Here is an 18,204-nt window from a genome sequence, read left to right as displayed (position 1 = left end):
TGACAAGCATTTCCCATAGACACCTACACTCTGTATGAATTGAAGTGAATAGACAATCATTTACACAAGAGATCACAGGTGATTATCAAAATTCCATGTCAAAGGTCATTGTACTTTGGTTATTTGTAATCATTCAGCTTTTGATGTCCAGAGGTAATCTAATTTTGGTGCCAGGTGGGAAAGTAGAAAAAGACAGTTATTTGCATGGAGATGGTAGTGGTGATAATCAACTCTTAACTCGTTCTCCCACAATTCTGTGAGCACATTCAGTGCCCCCAAATAAGATTCTTTTTGCAAGTCAACAGAGAACGGACAGGTTGCTAATTCACATGTGTGAAAGCAGTCAAGTGGTACATGTACAGTTGTACCCTCTTTCCACGGTCAACTACATGTGCCATCGAACAATGGAAATATCGATAGGGCGCAAGGTATGAACGAAGCATGCGCTGATGGGCTCTCAAACTCTTTTGTTATACATAAAAGATGCACCTGAATGGGGTCAACGAAATCAAATATCTATTGAGTTCAATCTTGACTGCGTACATCATTATACAAGTTTTACAAATTACAGCGAAACAAGTGCACACTACAAATAGTGCTGTGATACACCCAGTTTTCATACAGAAAGAAAACAGATATTGATAGAAGAAACTCTAATCCTTTTACATGTATTGAACCCATTTTTCTAGGCACTATAACACAAATTAACTGAATTTAGGCCGCAAATGCAGGCACTCCTGTCCAAATTTTGGGAACCTGGTATATGAGGTTCCTGCATATCAGATGATGCCACAGGAACCTGGTATACAGGAACCTGGTATACCAGGTTCCTGTTTATTAGTTGATGCCACTGGGACCTGGTATATACCAGGTTCCTGGGACCAGGTTCCCATAAGAAAAGGGTTGATGTGCTTTGTCTGCCACTTGGCATGCATACTGGAGTGCTGTGGCACAGATATCTGGAAACTAATACATGCATGTAGTCAGTGAATAGACAGTACCTTATAAATATCCCCCTAAACCCTATTGTGTCATCATGGCCTTTCTGTTGGACTGAGGTGCATTGTTACACCTCGGTGGCTTGCTATATTCACATTGTGACAAAGTTTGTGATGGATGACTGAATGCTGATGGAAGAGCTTGGCAAGTTAGGATGAGGTCAAAGGTTACTCTAGTTTGGCATAAGATAAAATGCTCATCCATTTTCCAGCTATTCCTTAAACGTGGATTTTAAAGTGCTTATATATCTGACACATAAGTAGTATCGATAGAAATAAATTTGAACATTTTTCATTTGTGCTTAGGGTAAAAGGTTGATCAATGAACTTCATAGAGATGCTAACCCGTTCCATACTGAATTCTGAAATGCCCATAGACTTTAACACATAGGCCACCAGGTTCCCGTACGGAATGGGTTAACTGAAGCATGACATGGTTCTTTTGGCACATACAGTGATTTGTGTGAAAAAGCAGATGGTATCCTAGTCTACTGGTTGCCTCGATCCAGTTCATCTGATTAATATTTGTGATGCAGTGCAGTAAATCTTTGGTCCCATATCATGAGGTGCTGCATATGGTTGTTGTTTGATATCTGTCATATCTTATTGCAAACATGTATCTCAAAGTGCAATTCTGCACCATGTGCAAGCTGACTGGCATAGATGGGTGCGTAGGTAGAGGAAATGTTCAACAACAACAAAAAACACAATATAAAGGAAAAAACACAGAACCACAAAGCCACACAGCAGAATATCCCTGTTTATGGTATACCATGACAATGCTATTGATTGGACATGTATAGTGACCAAGCTCATTTTGGCCCTGAAATAGCCAGAAACTAAGTTGTTGTTTTTTTCTTTTCTTATGCAGATATTTACTTTTCCACTTATAAATAGATTGCTTTTCTGTTCTGTGTAGTCATGTTCACTGTTGGAGTCAAATGCTATTCATTACAACTGCTTGACAAGATATTGGTATAGACTCCACCCCTTCCCTACTCACCCCCCCCCCCCCCCCCAAAAAAAAAAGTGAAAAGAAGCAAGCAGAATGTAAAGGCGTAGCAGATGTTTATTGTTTAATTGGAATAACCAGGCAGCAGTATAGTCAGGAGTGCTTTGATCTCCATTGAAATTTGCAGTGCCCTTTTTGGAGGTACAGATTGAGGAAACAACTAAACAGCAAAGTACTCTTTGTCTTTTACATAACTAGTTTGATTCCAATGCTGTTACTCGCACACAATATGGATGGAATTCCATGTGTGTTTTTCTTGTTTGTTTGTTTGTTTTATTGGATGCTTGTCCCCGCATTGCTGGGTTTATCTGCAAAAGGTGGTGGTATGTTTCTATGCACTCTACCAACCACTCAGGCTTTCCAGTGTGATGAAGGTAAGCTGGAAAGAACAGGGCATTGAACTTCTGAAGAGTAAGATCAATTATGGACCTATCTTATTTAATTGCTATTTTTTTATTTTAATGTCTATTTCAGCTATAGCCGGGGGGGGGGGGGGGGGGGGGGGGGGGGGGGGGGGATCTTCAGTATGGCTCATAATAGTTGATTTGTGCAATGATGTAGCAATGCATATGACTCCATACATAACACATCAAGTCATCTTTTCATAGTCTTAATTTTGGAAGCCCCCCATTTACGGCCTACATAAGTAACAGTGTTTCAAAACTGAAGGTGTATGCTCTGTGTAATTTCTTCCACGCTGCAGACTCGGTATGAAGGTATGATGAAAGTCGGGAATAGTGTTTTTAGGTACAGACTTTTTCAGCAGTTCAAGGAATTTTTACTTTACTAAAGTAAAGAATATGACATACTGAGTTGTGATACCATGTTCTGTTTATGCCATGTATTTTGTTAGCAGAATATTTTGTGAATCAAAACTTAAAAATTCATCTGCAAGTGGTTGGAATTTGCTTCAACAACCACTGCGACAGAATGAAAAATAAGTGTCATCCTTATTCAAAAGAAAATCAAGCAAATTTACTTGTTTGCATCGCATTCCTTGGCATTCCTTTCTCACGGGGCAATGTCATATTCATGAGATGTTTATTTCATGAATACCAATCAATTTACAAAAGATGCCAAACATAGAATACTGCAAAATATATGGCATATACTATATAGCAAATTCTGTTGATTCTGGTTGAATGGGAAACAGAAATCCCTCTTCCTAAATACCCCTTCTTAAATATCCCATTATTTTTTTTAAGCCTACATTGTTTGTTTGTTTTTTGAAAATCACATTCTTGCCATTTTAAAGCCAAGCCTAATCCAGGATCCTAAAGCAGAGAAAACAAAATAAAAATGTAAAAAGGTGTGTTATGTTTGTAGCATTTTGTTGAGAAGTAACAATCAGTTATCAGTGTGCATGGTCAGTTTCTTCCAGTAAAGTTTTTTTTTTGTTGCAAAGCTAGTCAATCTAACAGTTGATATTTTTATGTATATATTGCTACATATCCACAGATGTATACATATTATGTACATAATGATATGAGAAGTAAAATGAAAGAGCAAAGTGTGTGTCATTACCCAATTTTCCCAATGATGTGTTGTCTTCTCCATTGATTTTGGTGGCGACCATTCTCATCTTTTTTTCATGTTTAGTGGTATATAATGTATATATCTATATCTATCTATCTACAATTCTTTATCTATCTATCTATCTATCTATCTATCTATCTATCTATCTATCTATCTATCCATCTATCTATCTATCTATCCATCTATCTATCTATTTATCTCAGACATGAGGTGGCAAAACAATGTATGTCAAAAATTCATGAAAATTGACTTAGTCACATATTTCAGCTTATTTTAGTACAGGTACATGTATAATCTAACTCTTGACCAAATCTTGAAATCAGAACATATTCTGTTACGGAGATCAGACGCCCCCTCCCAGTGGGAATTGTTCAAATTTTGTTGGCAAAACAACGTAAGCGGCGATACGCTTGCTCCTGCTCAACACACATCGGGCATGGACTTGGCAAAACAATGTATCTACACGCAATACGTTGTTTTGCCATCTATATGTTTTCGCAGTAATAGGCTGCGCACCGCGCGCGCCTGCAGAAGCGCATGTATATTGACGTCGTTGGCATTATATGTTTTGTCATAGCAGTGGCAATAGTGTGGTTATGTTGAGACGGCAAAACAACATATGTTTTGATAAATTGCAAATTATTCTAAAAATAAAGGGTCAAGTGAAATCAATGTACATTCACTGTGTTACTGATACTGTTGGTCCTTCTAGTGTAAGATATGAAGTGTTTAATGAAATTAAAAAGAAGAAAAAGAACTGTAGGTTTGCGAAACTTCAAACTCAATTTACTGGAAATTATGTTGGATGTAGATACATTGTTTTGCCATCTCAAGGCCAATATATTTATCTATCTATCTATCTATCCATATATATATATAGGAATTTCCCACATGTTGGACTTCAAATGTTATAGGAAGAATGAGTCTCAAATCCGCTATATGTAGATCCAACAAGAAGGTTTTTATTCACAAAATTTTCAACCCGCCTCAGGCCTTCGTCAGTGTAGTGTGTACAAGGACAATGATAAGTACAAATGAAGAGTTTGTTCGCAAAGGCCGATCAGTCCATATTTGCCAAATGGAGATATTTGTGATTAAAGGTCAAGATGAATAAAGAGAATAATAAGAAAATTTTTGCTTCTTTTGACCATAACTTAAAAAATGTACCTTTATATTTAGTGACCAATATATCATTTAAAAGGTATTATTTTGTACTTTATGACAGAGACCGTACTTAAAAATCTTCAAAAATGGACTTATCGGTTTTTGCGAACAAACTCTTCAAATATATAGGTATATTGTTATATATACATATATATTTATATACACACACAGAGGTGACTCACACTGTAGTTTTCTTTTGTTATGTTGAGATTTTCTTATAGCCAGAGATAATAGATACATGATAATTTTAGGACCAGAATTTTAACTTTCAAGTAATGAGAATTTCTTTATAACTGTGTTCATTATAATGGGAGTGTACTGTATTTTTGTTCATAAACACAATTATGGCAACATGAATAATCACAAATTAGCATTGTTCAAAAACATGTACAATTAATGAGGGAAGTATTCACTACCACATTTTTTTTTGGTGGGGGGGGGGGGTGTTTTACACACAGGGCTGAGCTATAACATAATATCTCTCATTGTCTCAACAGCCTTATAAAAAGATGTAGGCCTGAACATAGTCTATCCAAGAAAATACTATGTGTTGAGGAGGGTATAGGAGGGGAACTTTGCATTCTAAACCCTTTATGTGTGTACTCATATAAACAGCCAAAACCCTGTCAATATTGTATAAAGGAGAATAATATTTTTCTCCTTCATGTCAAAATAATCTTTTTGAGTTATCAAGCAACAACATGGACATCAAAACATACAAAGATAAAAGTGTAAGTGCTAACATAAATAATGATTAAGGAGGTCATGCAAATTTTGATTTCTCCAGATTAAAACTCACAACAAAAAACAAAACAACTGCAAGGCTTTAGTATACAGAATCACATCATGCTGTTGTTGTTTTAGGGCTTTATTTTGGTTTGGTTTGTTAGTCTGGGTTAAAGTGGAAGAATAGTTTTAGCATTATTGCAACTTTCATGGAACTTGTTTTCTTCAGTGCGAACATAGAATGGCAGAAACAGTAAACAAATTGTGGGGTAGAACGGAGGTGCATCGAAGGAAATAATGTAAAAACTGTGACTAGATCGAGAACCTCAAAAGAGCATCGTTCCACAGTTTAGAAATGTTCCACCTGAATAGGGACGGCTGAGTCCTAGACAGCAGCTGCAATGTTTGAGTAAAGTTTAGTTCACAGCTCGCGCTGTTGCATCAAGAACTTAACTGTAGATGGCGCCCTCTTGCTCAATGTCGGCAAGTCAAAAAGCTAGTTTTGTTTAGTCTTGCTTTTTCAGACCCTTTGCTAACTGTACAGAATGCGCCCTCCGCAAAGTAGCTGCCTTTTTTTCCCTTTTTTTTTTCTTTTTGCTTGTTAATACGAGCTGATGAAACCCGGAAGTGGCACCAGAAGTCTGAAGTGGGCCCCCTGCCCCCACTTTGGAAACCGTGGCGTCGGCCATGCACAGGACCATTCAGCTAAACCTTCTTCTAAAACTTCTTCTGTCGTTAGAGGGCGTTAATATTCTGGGAAGGAAATTAGTACGAGCAGACGGTCTGGAAGCCAGACTAAGTTTGTTCCGTGACATTAGGAGGAAGAGGAGGTGTGGAATCAAACAGGCCCTTCGCTGTCACATGATGTGATGTGAATAATGATGATGAACATTCATATAGGCCCCGATTATACTCTGTGATGATGATGATGATGATGATGATGATGATGATGATGACGACGACGACGACGACGTCTTACGTTGGTAAGATTATCATTACTGCTGTCATCACCAATATAATAATCATTGTTGTCATTGCCATGTGACCACTGAAACACCTGTCAATGATAATTGCTGCTGATGGTCGCGTATTAAATTTCGATAGCCATTTACCTTCGCTGTCATTATCATAGGAGTGAACGGAAAGTCAAAACTTAAGTTGTTTGAAACGGCAATCAATCTAGACAGTTAAAAACAAAATGAATGAACACAAATTTGAGCCCGTAGAGCCAGACTTACATGTCAAGAATGAAAGCAAAGTAACGACCAACAATAAATGAAAAAAAAAAATGAAATCAAAAGAGAGGAAGACATCTTCCAGTTAACACAAACGTATCGTTTCATCAATGTAAGGTTGTGCTAACACAGGAAGGAACAAACAGTTCACAGTCAAAACACTCTATCAACTTACAAGTTGTTCCTTACAGGCCTATCTGTACAGGTAAATTTTGTTGGTTAGTAGTGCATATAATGTACACAAGATAAAGTGGTTTCATTTGCATTGTAATCGCCATCAGGAGTTTATCACTGTTGCAAGGTTGATCGGTCGTCACACAGACTGTACAATATCCCCTTTGGTCAAAGACCTGTTATTTCAGCACAAGGTTAAATTCAAATTATTCCCATCCCGATTTTCCAGGTTAGTGATTATCTGGATTTAACCAAACAATTGACCAGTGACCTCGGTCAGAGGCGTATTTCGCTCACTGTCACTCAGTGGCATGGAATTATAGCAACTGTGAAATCAACGCATGCATTAATCGAAGCCAGTCTTCACACACAAACTTATCCCATAACATGCATAACCATTGATAACAAGATAGAGAGACGCCTTGGAAAGTGATGAACGAATGATTATGATTGCCACAAGCCAACTAAAATAAGTGTTAATTTCTCGAATTGACAACGAGTTTGCTAAGTGCCTTGCCTACAATACGTTCATGACAGAGATTGAGATTGAGCATTCGACGGAAGGTTGAGTTTGCCTGAATCCAGGAAATAAGAAGTCCTTCGTTTCTCACGCTTTTGTTTGTTCATAAAACTTACATATCTCAACATGCAATCGCGACAGGGAAGGGAATAACATGTTTATGTTTAAGCAAAATAATTGTCGAGGAACATCTAGGACTGTGGCAGGATTGGCAATTTATCAGTAGCAGCTTCTCCATCATACATTCAACTTTTCTTGTCACAAGACTGCAAAACACATGAGGGAGGAGAGCGCGCGGGGGGGGGGGGACAGGCTTAAATAAGCTCAACTATAATATTATACAAATTATATATTCAAGATGACCTTCATAACGTAGTAAAATCAAGCAACTATCAATAACATACTTGTCATTCGCAATAAGCTCGGGGAAAAATGATAGATAAAGAAAGCCATTATATTTTATAGTTTCCTCGTGTTTCTCGCATCAGTCATATCGGTTACAATGACATAAAGATGATGTACATGATGTGATGTAGCCACCGCCGCCTAATATTAACATCATCAAATTTGTTGTAACAATTTCGTACAATAAGCCGGTTCAGAGTGAGCTCATGTGCACATGGGTACATGACCTTTCTCTTTTTCCGCACTTGGTCAGTCAGGTAATTCACTTGTTTTCAAAGTGACAACATGCATTAGCTTGCCCGACGTAACATTCATGGAATTTATAAGACATGTTCAAACAAAGGATGAACTTGAGTAGACTAACTGACCAGAATGGTTCATTAATTAACACTGTGAAGGGAAAACTGCATCCATTTCATTATTTTGTCCTGAATGTATTAACAATCTTTTCTATATAATATTGGTATTGCCGAATACCATAATATTTGCTGTCATGTGGATGTACTATAGCAAGCAGCGTTTATAAGGCTGCGTTCACATAGAAGTATTCGGTATTCGGTATTCGGTATTCGGTATTCGGTATTCGCTATTCGCTATTCGGGCACCGAGTACACCATCACCCGCATCGTCAACTCACCATCCCATGCAGTGAGGATTTCTTCCTCCTACATCCCAGCAAATCTTATTAACAATTTCTAAACTGCATCAGAATGTCAGTCTACATGCTTATTTTTGCTAAAGGGCAAATCCAGACCAAAAGTGTCATTATTTCATAAACGAGAGACGGTATACGCTGCAAGAAAATCGAACAAGCTCGATTCCCACTTTGCTATACTTTTCGCAGCTATTCGGTACTTTCGAATAGTGCCCTCCTATGTGAACCGGTGTGAGGAAATCCTATCGTTCGATTCAAGCTATTCGAGTGCCCTCGAAAAACGAGCCCGAATACCCGAATAGTATACTTCTATGTGAACGCAGCCTTAACCATAGGGTAGGCCCCCACGTGAATAACCATTGCATCACAGATGCTTTTTTATCAGTGAAAGGACCTTTTCTGCTCATGCGCAAAGTGGAACCTCGAACTGACTTTTAAGCTAGTTCGTAATTAGCTCACGTAAACATTGTATTTAAAATTGACTTTTCTTCAGACACTTTACTGGTTGTCAAAGCGGCATAACGCATAAGGTTGCCCGACGTAACAATTTATGGAACTCGTGCTCAAACAAAGAATGAACTTGCGTTTAGAACAGGTGATCAGAAATAGCAGGTATCCATTTCATTGTTTTGTATTGAATGCAATAACAACCTTTTTCTTTTGATATTACCAAATATCAGGCCAACGGCGTAGCCAGGATTTCATCTTAGGGGGGGCGGTTAGTCTGCGAGGGAGCGAAGCGACCGAGCCCGAGCGAGCGGAGCGAGCGAGGGGGGGAGGGTGTGGGAGGGGGGTGTCCCCCCTCCCACGGTAAGAACTTTTTGCATTTTGATGTTGTAAATGGTGCAATTTGATGCATGTTTTTGCGCGTTTTATCGACGTGAAACAGTCCCACTTGTTTAAGGTAGCAGTTTATTTTGATGTCGATTATTATTGAACAATTTGCCTGTAAAATGGTATAATTTAAATACACTTCTTGTATCAATTCTTTTCACTGAGTCATGAACGCTACTGAACCCGAGCGAGCGGAGCGAGCGAGGGGGAGGGGAGGGTGTGGGAGGGGGGTGTCCCCCCTCCCACGGTGAGAACTTTTTGCATTTTGATGTTGCAAATGGTGCAATTTGATGCATGTTTTTGCGCGTTTTATCGACGTGAAACAGTCCCACTTGTTTAAGGTAGCAGTATATTTTGGTGTAGATTATTATTGAACAATTTGCCTATAATATGGTATGATTTAAATACACTTCTTGTATTAATTCTTTTCACTGAATATCATGAACGCGACTGAACCCGAGCGAACGGAGCGAGCGCTGGGGGAGGGGAGGGTGTGGGAGGGGGGTGTCCCCCCTCCCACGGTAAGAACTTTTTGCATTTTGATGTTGCAAATGGTGCAATTTGATGCATGTTTTTGCGCGTTTTATCGATGTGAAACAGTCCCACTTGTTTAAGGTAGCAGTATATTTTGGTGTAGATTATTATTGAACAATTTGCCTATAAAATGGTATCATTTAAAAACACTTCTAGTACTACTTCTTTTCACTGAATATCATGAACGCGACTGAACCCGAGCGAACGGAGCGAGCGAAGGGGGAGGGGAGGGTGTGGGAGGGGGGGTCCCCCCTCCCACGGTAAGAACTTTTTGCATTTTGATGTTGCAAATGGTGCAATTTGATGCATGATTTTGCGTGTTTTAACGAGTTGAAACAGTCCCACTTGTTTAAGGTTGCAGTATACTTTACTGTAGATTATCATTGAACAATTTGCCTATAATATGGTATGATTTAAATACACTTCTTGTATTAATTCTTTTTCACTGAATATCATGAACGCGACTGAACCCGAGCGAACGGAGCGAGCGCTGGGAGAGGGGAGGGTGTGGGAGGGGGGTGTCCCCCCTCCCACGGTAAGAACTTTTTGCATTTTGATGTTGCAAATGGTGCAATTTGATGCATGTTTTTGCGCGTTTTATCGATGTGAAACAGTCCCACTTGTTTAAGGTAGCAGTACATTTTGGTGTAGATTATTATTGAACAATTTGCCTATAAAATGGTATCATTTAAAAACACTTCTAGTACTACTTCTTTTCACTGAATATCATGAACGCGACTGAACCCGAGCGAACGGAGCGAGCGAAGGGGGAGGGGAGGGTGTGGGAGGGGGTGTCCCCCCTCCCACGGTAAGAACTTTTTGCATTTTGATGTTGCAAGTGGTGCAATTTGATGCATGTTTTTGCGTGTTTTAACGAGTTGAAATAGTCCCACTTGTTTAAGGTTGCAGTATATCTTGATGTAGATTATCATTGAACAATTTGCCTGTAATATGGCATGATTTAAATACACTTCTTGTATTAATTTTTTTCACTGAATATCATGAACGCGACTGAACCCGAACGAGCGGAGCGAGCGAGGGGGGAGGGGAAGGTGTGGGAGAACTTTTTGCATTTTGATGTTGCAAATGGTGCAATTTGATGCATGTTTTTGCGTGTTTTAACGAGTTGAAACAGTCCCACTTGTTTAAGGTTGCAGTATATTTTAGTGTAGATTATTATTTGCCTATAAAATGGTATCATTTAAATAATCTTCTTGTATTAATTCTTACACTGAATATCATGAACGCTGTCTGTTCAGCAATCAAACAGAAAAAGCATGCACACGAGGGTGTAGATAGGGGCATATCCCCTCCCACACGAACGTGATTTTGCGTTTTCAGACCTGAAATTCAGCGATCTGGTGCACATTTTTGGTGCAATACTTTTTCATCGAAGTGTTAAAATCACGGAATTTAGCTCTTATTCCGAATGTGCACCATCTGTGTGTATGTATAAAGTCTAGTGAGGTAGAGCTTAGGGGAAGGGGGATTTCCCCTCCCGCTCGCGGTCTGGGTATAGCCACAGTCTACTTCTATGCATGGCGGAAGGGTGGGGGGGGGGGGGGGGGCGGGCGAGCAGGAAGAAGGCGTGGGCGAGTGTTATCTCCACCCTTCCCTTCCGATGGAGCTTTTGCCTTTTTAAGGTTGAAATTGAGATATCTCGTATACGCATATTTGATGGAATCAACATTTGGGAAATCACAAAAAAAAAAACTGATGGGGGGGGGGGACTGAGGGAGGAGAGGGTCGATTAAAAGGGGAAACTCCCCTTATACATGAGGGAACCTTGAGTTTTCGGAATATAAGTGATAAGTCTTGTGCACTCAGAATTATTCATAATTTTTTTGCAAATCTAAAAAGTGTACTAAGCTAGGGAAAGAGGCACAGAGGGGGAGGGTTTGGGAGGGGGTATCCCCCTCCCAAGCACGAGAGATTTTGCATATTTTGAATTGAAATTCAACGATCTGGTGCACACTTTGAGTGAAATATTCAAAAAAAATATCTTATTTGATGAAAGGTTGCAAAGGAGACCCGCTTCATGTGCATGCATACAGTATACACGCATTTTTTTTTCCGCCTCCCAAATCCCCGGTCCAAATCTTAGGGGGGGCGACCGCCCCCATCGCCCCCCCCTGGCTACGCCAGGCTTGCTGTCAGGTGGATGTACTGGCAAGTACAATTTAGATTAGGATCACATGAATAATCACGACATCACGGATGCTTATCTCAGTGAATAAAGCCAGTTCGTAGTTCGCTCATGTGCACGTTGGTACAAAATGACCTTTTTATTTTCTCAGTTGGTTCAAAGAGGTTATAGAGAAGGGAGTCACAACCGTCTTATTTCCTTTGCTAGATGTTCGAAGCCGCCGCTCAAAAATATTTGAAGCATGTGCCAAACAGGATCTGCCGCGCAGATAGGAAGACGATTGACTCGTGTCTCATTGCATAATCACCAGCCACTTTCAAAGAAGATATGTCTATATGATGGTAATTACTTTTCGCTATCCCTTAAATGGTAGTTGGTACAGACATGAGGGTGCGCGAATAGAAATTGAGCAAAAAAAAAAAGCTGAAATAAAGATGAAAAATACTCCACTGGTCATACCCGGTCACTAATCTGATATATCTATCAATAAAGAATTATACTTGAAGATTATTCCATATTAGTTTCATTTGCGGAAACTAAGCGGAAAAGTGATAAAACCAGCTTTCTAGGATGGTACAGTTTTAAACATTTTCACATGATACAGCACTGATTTACACTTTTGCGCAAATTTCTGGACTGAATTGTCTCTTGTTTTACATTAATCATTAATTGAAATTTCATTTCATTTGATAAATAGATAAGCAAAATATGGCCAACATTATGATAACGTTCAAAATGAATCTTCAGATTGCTCAGCAAGACGGCGGCAAGGAACATCGATCATCAAAGGCACAAGTGCACCTGTGGAATTCCTTTGTACATCAATAGAAATCTGACAACTGTTTGAATAATTACAGCCAGTTGGAACTCCATGTATAAAACCTCCTTGGTTGCTTGGGCACTTCACTCAAAGCAGCATTAGGTATGCGTACCGGTAAGTTTGCCCGGCGTAACAATTTATGGAATTCGTGTTAAACAAAAAATGATCTTGCATAGCGAGACCAGGGGGGGTGTTTCATCAACGTTAGTCAGTCAGCGCTGACAAGTGTCAGCACTGCCAATTTCAGCGAAATCCTTGGTTTTGATTGGCTGAGATGCTCTGGTCACTGCTGTTACTATGGTGATTGTCAGCGATAACAATTTGTCAGCGCTGACAAACGTTGATGAAACACCCCCCTGGTGACCAGAATTGTCCGTCAAACAACCCTCGGGGAAGCATCCATTTCTTTGTTTTGTATTGAATGCAATAAAACATGTTTATATTGCCAAATACCAGGTTTGCAGTCAGGTGGAAGTCATGGCAAGTATCATGTACAAGGATTGCATTTATAATCATTATAATATTATGACAGATGCTTATCTCCGTGAATTTAAAAACCATCATGCGTTTTGGTACCAATGACCTTTTTCTGCTCATGCGCAAAGTAGAACTATACGAACTGGCTTATGAACAAACCAAAATGCATGTTAGCACCAATGACCTTTTCTGCTCATGCGCAAAGTAGAATTACGAACTGGTCTATATGCCTTGCTTGGAAGGGGTTTTTACGTACAAAATATTCAGCATAAGTGACCATGATATTATTCATTTTGTCTGGTAAGTAACAACACAAGCCGAAGAAATGAACACATGGACCTAAATGTCGGTATGAATAGGGTATAATTTGTAATACGAAAAGATGAATTTGGTTTACAATGTCAGGTGTGTTTTGTCGCTGAGGAAATAATGACAGCACAAGCGTCGCTTGTTTGCTTCCTTCACGTTGTTGTTGCGTCTGTTTTATTGATGTGAAATGGTCCTGTTGGAGGGCAATCGTAATTGGAAACATGCACACTTTAGAGTTCGGTCATTTCGACCATTTTAGGACATACGTAATATCATCCACCAATTTTATTGTTTTGTTTTGTTTGGCTTTGCTTTTTAATTACGAATCCCCCTCGGTATGTTCGGCAAAAATCACTCTTGGAAGCTTTGCATTTATTTCTACCCATCCTATATCCCTATATCCTGGATCTCTTGATTGTTGGGGGTGTTGATAGTGTAACACTCATCTTGGTGTCCAAACGATCATCAAGCTAGTCACTCAGACACTCCACTAGCTGGGCACCATGCATTAAATCTCCAACAAACATTCCGGGGTAAAGAAGAGGCTGAAGAAGGAAGTACTCTCTCAGTGAATAGTCCTGGCGTGACCTGTTCTTTATTTCGAACCCACTGGGTTCTTTCCATTTACATGTTTAAATAGAGTAGAAATCAATCAAAACGCTATAAAGAATAGCACCACAGCATAATGCTCTCCTTTGTGAAGCAAAAAACAAAAAACAAACAAACAAACCAAAAAAAAAGATATACACAAAAAAAATTAAAAAAAAGAAAAAAAGCTAAAAAAAACCCAACAAAACAAAACAAAAGAACAATAGACCAGTGAATGATGTAACATTTCATTCATATTCTATTGTTATATCGAGCACGTTGTGTTGTAATGAAAGAAACTGTCGGCCCCCGCCACTTCCTATCTTACCACATACAGTGATCACACGCTAACCTGTAAGGGTCTGTTGACAAACCTTCCATTATCCATAAATATCCCCTTCACTTGTGTTATACGCCCCCTTCTCACCTCTTCACAATGCAGTGAATGACCAGTTTTCTTCCCTCGAGCCCAAATCCCTTAAGAAAGTTCGTCTTTCTTTCATTCTCATCAAAGGGAACCTGTTCCGTATAGGTTGGTTACGGTAACAGCCAATTTTAATCCTTATTCATCTTGCGTTTTTGTTCCCCCTCCCTCCTTCCTGCTTATGTGAAGTCTTAAAATCCCATTAGTGCACTCCCCCCCCCCCCATTACCCATTGTTTAAAGCGTCTCTGCTTTCACTTTATCGGCTATACACCACGTCTTGTAACAATCTCCTGTTCTGTATTGTTGATTATGACCCAAGTAATGCTCATTCGCAAGCCTCGCTCTTGCCCAAAGAGGTTCTAGAACCTCTTTGCTCTTGCCTCATCTTTTACCATGAATGACCTCACACGCCACCTCCTCATTTTCTTGTTTTAGATTTAGATTTTTTTTTTCTCGACCACGGACTGATATTCGAGTGACGCGCGTATAGGACTCAATGTCAAATCTATGTTAAAATATGGTCGCAGATCAGCATGCAAACTTGTATTCATGAACAGTGACGGTGCCATCACCTTAAAAAAAAAATATCCCTTTGATTTGTGCACAGTAATGTTTTTAAAGTCATGTGTTGAGTCGATTTAGCAAACACTACCTCATTTCTTAATCAAAACAACTCTTGACATATTGAAAATGCAAAGTCATTTTGATTCGTTGAATTAATCTTATGAAAAAAAAACTCGTTTCAAGAGTTGTGATTTATACTATTTATGATAATGAGCATAGTATAACGCTTATAGGTAACAATAAGACTTGGGAGATAACTGACATTATCTCTGATCTAATTTGCATATGTGATTTTGCTACCGATTCATAGCAATGTGCAGAAATTCCATTACATTCTTGATAATTGTACTTCGGATTTGAAGGGAACATTTACTTTTGTTTGCTCGATTTTACTACCCAAGTTAATTCAAGCATATGGCATGGATAGCCCGGAATCGAGTGCTATAATATGATAGAGATGAGATGTGGGCTCTTACAAATTGTCTGATATCTGGGATGATAGTATTATACGCCTCCACGTCCAAGATCCAAGCAAATTTACGACTTCGAGCTATAAAAATAAGGCAGGATCTTCTATTAAATAGACTCTACGTGTTAAAATTCGATTTACCGGTTGCCCACCAAACTGAGGTCAAGGGCTTTACGTAGAATTAATATTCCTTCTCTCTTGAGGTCGCTTTTCTCAGCTTGATGTCTTCTAAAGCATCATTTTCTTTCCAGAGAGAGTGACACGAGGCAGGATAGGGTGACTAAACTTCATCTTCTCGTAAATCTATTCTCCGTCCGCTTCCGCTCGCCAGAGGGTACTTTCTTACAAGCCACGAAATGATCATTTTCTCAGTCGCTCATTGTCATGCTAATGATTAACGACACGGTATAATTTCAAAAGGCGAGCGTTTGATTAATAAAACACGTTTCTAGCCTGTAGGGCAAGCTCATGGATAGAACTGGTGGCTGTCAATGCAATAAAGTTTGCTACATCCTCCGTCCGCGCCGCCGATGTCGCTGTCATCAGAACATGGCTTCACATTTGATTTTACATCGGATTACAAATGCACATGTATTACTTCCGTAAGTCATAATGTTGACATTTCGACAAAAAGAAAGAAAGAAAAAAAAGAGATGCATATCCATTCATTTTATCAGCGGAAGTGCACATTTTAATGAAATTACAAATTCTCTCCATTCATATTTCATGTATTATCTTGTTATTCCCACGCGATCTGTGGTTGTACACAAGGTATGACTTTACAAAGGTAACACATTTCCTCTTGGGACTGCATAAAATGACCTTATCTGACCTTTAAGACTCTCGGAGCTCTCGGCAGTCGATAGCATCATTTCGTGGGTGACAGGTTGAAACATCTCCTCTTGATGATCCGCGCTGAGTCATTGCACACGCCGTGTCACAGACTGCAAATTGAAACCACAAACTACTTAACCAATTCCATACTGAATTCTGAAATCCCCATAGACTTAGTGCACAGGCTATCAGGGTCCAGTATGGAATGGGTTAAGACGTATAGGCGAAGCTTGCGCCCTTACATTATCAGGACATACTATCTGCATAAGCTCAAACATAGCTTGAACTTGTGTGATATAAATTAGAATTCAGACAGTGGCTATAAATTTGATTGTCTATCGTGCAAAGTTTATCACGAATTATTCTATTGCAGTTTGAATCTATAGCAATATTAACACAATAACGTCTAAATGCCATTATTTTGGATTTGTCCTTCGCTTGATAATACACACTCATGAAATCTGACAATCATACAATGTGAACATTATATTGTACAGAAATATATGGAGAGATGTGAATGATTTGTGAAATAATTATTGATCTTACGACAGCCGTACTTTCAAAATCATTGCTTCATATTTAAACTATAAATCTATATTTGCAACTGCAGATAGAAATCTTTTTTTTCAGTACTGATTGTTAAAAACAACATACGCAGTTTGCAACATCCGCAGATGATTTCTTTAAAGAAAAAATATTTCGTTTACATTTTATCTATGTCATATATATATATATATATATATATATATATATATGACATAGGATGCCTAGCATTGATGCGTTAAAGCGCGCATCCTTGGTAACACGGTTGCAATATATTGTTATGGCTTAATTTTGTTATTGTTCTCTCAGTATCAACACTTGAGAAAGGGCGGCGAGACGCTCGAAAATTTGTGTGAAGAAATAAACCGTTGGTGAATACAGCATGAACTTTGTTGCAGTTTTGTTACTTATATATATATATATATATATATATATATATATATATATATATATATATAACTCGAAGTATGATCACATGTTATTATGAGTCATGTGCGGAACCCCCTCCACAGTGGTTACGGCAGAAAAGTTTTTCAGTGATGCACAATTCTAGTAATTCGATTACTTCCGTTTGTGAGGTGAGCCATTGGAATGAGATCGTGGTTACAATAGAGAGAAAAAGAAAGAGCAGAGAGAGAGAGAGAGAGAGGGGGGGGGGGAGCAATTGAACTGAAAAAAAAAACCCACAACAAAACCCACCAACAACAGATAAACACTGAATGACTCCTGGAAACTTCTTAACAATAAGTGGGAGCGGGGGTGCTTTCCCTCATTAGACGTCTTTTCATCACTGAGAAGTCTATAAAGACTTCGTGCATTTTTCCCTTCTCATGTCACGAAGCTGAACTGTCCAGAGTAGTATGATCCATCCTCGTCCGTCGTTGGGTCCGGCTGCATCCTTTGTGTGGGAACTTTCATCAGTTCCAAGGATTACTCTGTTTTTCCCAAATACTAATCGTATTCTTTTGTCCTCCTTGTCCACACTGTGCACAGATTATGCAAGGCGATGGCGGAACAGTTAATGTTTACTTGCATTTTCGGCTATTGTTTGTCTCATTGTATGCCTACTAATGGAGACAATAGGAGATTCGAAGAATCTCTAAATGAAAGCAGGGTGGAAAAAAACGCACGGTAGATGCAATCGCGAAACAGTCGTGTACAAGTGATGCGGAAATCGTTACTATAGCAACGACTCGCCCACTCCAGCATCACGCAGATGGCTCAGCGAGGAGTTT

This window comes from Diadema antillarum, unplaced genomic scaffold (assembly GCF_040938485.1).
Source record: "Diadema antillarum isolate AM-2024a unplaced genomic scaffold, OU_Dant_1.0 seq00000570_RagTag, whole genome shotgun sequence".
Lineage (NCBI taxonomy): Eukaryota > Metazoa > Echinodermata > Echinoidea > Diadematoida > Diadematidae > Diadema > Diadema antillarum.
The sequence above is the reverse complement of the archived record's forward strand: the minus strand, read 5'-3'. Positions refer to the sequence as shown.